This window comes from Megascapheus bottae, chromosome 6, assembly GCF_031878675.1.
Source record: "Megascapheus bottae isolate mThoBot1 chromosome 6, mThoBot2.hap1, whole genome shotgun sequence".
NCBI classification, from domain to species: Eukaryota; Metazoa; Chordata; class Mammalia; order Rodentia; family Geomyidae; genus Megascapheus; species Megascapheus bottae.
The window spans coordinates 38,167,086-38,171,238 of record NC_143514.1 but is presented as its reverse complement, the minus strand read 5'-3'; the positions used below and the strand labels follow the sequence as shown (position 1 = coordinate 38,171,238).

General features: G+C 40.6%; 1 pseudogene; it reads left to right on the top strand.

Moving 5' to 3' along the window:
* Positions 1-412: 412 nt before the first annotated feature.
* LOC150061664 (phosphatidylcholine:ceramide cholinephosphotransferase 1 pseudogene) lies at positions 413-1,938 on the top strand (annotated as a pseudogene).
* The last annotated feature ends 2,215 nt before the right edge of the window (positions 1,939-4,153 follow it).

Sequence of the window (4,153 nt, the reverse complement as noted above, 5' to 3'; positions counted from 1 at the left end):
TGATAGGCATTTTATTTAACCTCAGAATATAAGGAATAAAAAAATCAGACACTGGGTCTGGGGAGGACCAGGCAGGACCGGTGGGGTAGAGCGCGGCCGAGGGACCCGCGGGCCCGGGGCACGCATCAGCGGCCAGGGGCCCGGAGGACCCGGGTGGCGGGCCGACCGGCCGCCACCGGACTCGGGAGGAGAGACCGCACAAGGAAGAAGCCTGTTGAAAATGAGGTGAATTAATGCTTGGGTACTCGGGAACCCTGGACAGCTACATGAGGTGTTTAAAAACTGCCCTGACCATCTTGCCAAACAAGTCTCTGCTCATGAGGCTTAACAACATGAACCAGCCAAGAAAGGACAGTGCCCTGCCCTTAGGAACAGTGACTGCTGACCACAGAGAGAAGATTGGGCCAGTACCATGAAGGAAGTGGTTTATTGGCCACGCAAGAAGGTGACAGACTGGTTGTTGGAGAATGCTATGCCAGGATATTGTGACCCTCTGGAACACTTCACAGGCCAGGACTTGATCAGCCTAACTCAAGAAGACTTCAAAAAACCCCCATTGTGCCGAGTCTCTTCTGACAACGGACAGCGACTCTTGGACATGATAGAAACCCGAAAATGGAGCATCACATGGAAGCACACAAAATGGCCACGCCAATGGGCACCTCAGCATTGGTGTAGATGTCCCCACCCCTGACGGCAGCTTCAGCATCAAGATTAAACCCAATGGGATGCCAAATGAGTACAGGAAAGAGATGATCAAGATCCCCATGCCGGAACCAGAGCGTTCCCAATACCCCATGGAGTGGGGCAAGACTTTTCTGGCCTTTCTTTATGCACTTTCCTGTTTTGTTCTCACCACAGTGATGATCTCGGTCGTCCATGAACGAGTGCCTCCTAAGGAGGTGCAGCCTCCACTTCCGGACACGTTTTCTGACCATTTTAACCCGGTGCAGTGGGCCTTTTCTATTTGCGAAATTAATGGCATGATCCTTGTAGGACTCTGACTGATTCAGTGGCTACTCTTAAAATACAAGTCTATTATCAGCAGAAGGTTTTTCTGCATAGTTGGCACCTTGTACCTGTCTCAGTGTATTACAATGTACGTAACTACACTCCCAGTACCTGGTATGCATTTCAACTGTTCTCCAAAGCTTTTTGGAGACTGGGAAGCCCAAGTGCGGAGAATAATGAAACTCATTGCTGGAGGAGGCATATCTATCACTGGCTCTCACAACATGTGCGGGGACTATCTGTACAGCGGCCACACAGTCATGCTGACACTCACCTACCTATTTATCAAAGAGTATTCCCCTCGACGACTCTGGTGGTACCACTGGATTTGCTGGCTTCTTAGCGTCGTTGGGATCTTCTGTATTCTCTTAGCGCATGACCACTACACTGTGGACATGGTGGTGGCTTATTACATCACCACGAGACTCTTCTGGTAGTATCACACAATGGCCAATCAGCAAGTGCTAAAGGAAGCTTCCCAGATGAACCTCCTGGCCAGGGTGTGGTGGTACAGGCCATTTCAGTACTTTGAAAAGAATGTCCAAGGAATTGTACCTCCTCGCTCTTACCATTGGCCCTTCCCCTGGCCAGTAGTCCACCTCAGTAGGCAAGTTAAATACAGTCGGCTGGTGAACTACACATAACAGCTCTACAAGTGGGGGAAGGAGGAGCTGCGTGAAGTGCTAAGAACTCCATGAGAGAAGATGCCATAAAATAAACACCTCCCCTATCCTATTATCTCTCAACAGTTATCTTGACTTAACCTATTGAGTTACCTGGTCAGCACTGTGATCTTTTTTTTTCTCTCCAAAGGACCTGCGTTGGACAACAATAAAGAAAACCTAACCTATCATGCACTGTACACATTTCCTGTTCATAAGTGTGGGATTTACATAAACTCACAGCCACCATGTTCCTTTGTATATGATACAGTAGCATAAATGTAAGCTTTTTATATCATACTTTCTGGTCTTTTCAGTTATACCTGGAAATAAAGCGTATTATTTCCTTGGGAAAACATACTTTTCGTATCTCTTGCCCCAAAGATTGGGCTGTAAGCCATTTTCTAGCAAATGTCTCTATGAAGGTTTCTAAGTACCTGAATGGGGATTGATTCTGAAATCTTTCTACCTGTTGTACCGATACTGAAATAAAAATGACAGACAAAGAGAGGTTTAGTTACTTTGGGTTTTGTAAAATTAGCAGAGACAGTGTGTCAATAAGTGCAAAAAAAAAGAAGATTCTGTTATAAAGTGATTTTCTAAGTATTTCCTAACTTTATTTTTCAAAATGATGTTATGAAAACCAAATTAAAGATTTTTACATAGAGAGAAGAGAGTAAAAATTTAAAAATGCTTCTTGGGAGAGAAATTTGTCTATGTTTCTAGTGCCTTTCTTGTCTTGATTGTATGGTCAGTAGGCAATCTTAAATGTTTTTATTTAAAATAAAGTATTCCATGAAAATATAAATGTATGTATACACTACTAAAATTTGCATTTATCGCTAAATTAAATCAGAAGACTGCTGATAGTTTTAAAATTACTTTGAATTTAAGAATGGGGATGTTAATTCGAGTCACAGCTTGCTCACATATTGTGAGTAGGTAGCAATGACTCGAACCACTTCAATTATTTTATGTCTATTTGGTAGTTCGATTTTAACTACTCAATGAAAACAGCCATGAATATCTTTTTTAAAGTGAGTTTTGAAAATGATCACTTATCTAAAACTTGAAAGTTACAAATTACTTATCCCTGCTCTCATGACAACTTTGTTGGTGAATGACAAAAAAGAGATGCATTTCTTTAAAATATATTTGTGCAGAAACTGCATGTAACTCTTAAGTTTTACTCCTAACATATGTATGTTTGGGGAAGATTCTACTCTATACTTGCCAATGTGGAGGGCAAAATAGTTTTTAAGAATGAAGAAGCATATTTATATATGTGTATATATAATATATATATACATGTATATAATATCCATTCTGTATTTTATATGCAGCAGAATTATCTTCTGTGGGGTTTTTTGTGTATTCACAAGGTTATATTTGTATTGTAAAACAATAATGGTGAAGGAAACAAAATTTAAAATTTTGTTTATTTAAAAAAAATCCGACACTGGTGTATCTTTAAAGATCCATCAGTCACAGAAAGAAGACCACCGATCATCACTGAATTCAAGTCTTTACTGATAAGCATAATGTCAGCTTGGGTCAGGGTTCTGAGGGACAATCTCTTTTACTGCAAGGTATCACAAACATTTAGAAAGTTCTCCAGGGCATCAGGTCCCTCCAAATTTGAACATGTATCAAGCTCATCACAGATTTCTGGGCTTCAACCCCAGAATAATTGACTGAATGGTTTTAGGGGAGCCTAAGAATTTGCTTAAAAGCAAGATGCACTATTGATGCTGCTGCTGGTCTGGGAATCATATTTTTAATATCTATTGATTTAAAGACTCATTAAAGGAGGGCCTTGAAAGTATAGTAAAAGTCAGATTCATCACTAGAGAGAGGAATATTAATAAGGCTCAGGATGAAGGTTATCAGATTGTCTCTTAAGGACATAATGATATGGAAAAAATAATGAGAATTATATATAAGATCCAAATACTAAGGCTTGTGAACATGGAAAGGATGTGGGAGAAATAGGAAGGATAGACAAATCTTGCCAAAGATTTGTCTCACAAGTAGAAGGCTGATGGATGCAAGTGACAGTGTTTTAAAATATGAGGCTTCATTTTGATCGGAGGGAAAGGAATTGGTGGGCTCATAGGCCCATCCCAGTTTAAGTATTGTAAAATAATGGGACTGACATAGCTTCATAGATACCTTCAAAGTCAGGGTGTAGGCTTTTGCAACCACCAGCTATTGCACGAATTTGAGTAGTTATGATTTTATGCATGTGTTCCAATCCCTTGTCATAATTCCTTTCCAGAAAAGGCTCTATGGTCAAATTTAGTCTTGTCACTCACAATGGACGTAATATAAAAGTAGCACGCAGGGATTTTTGCAGTTTTAACGGGTGTGTTGGATAGGAGTTCTTTGTAGTTCTAGCCATCATTTGAGCTTCTTTTGTTAGCCAAAGTGGGATTTCCTTAGTGATTTTGAAGTAATGTTTTTTATGGAGGAATGCAAGT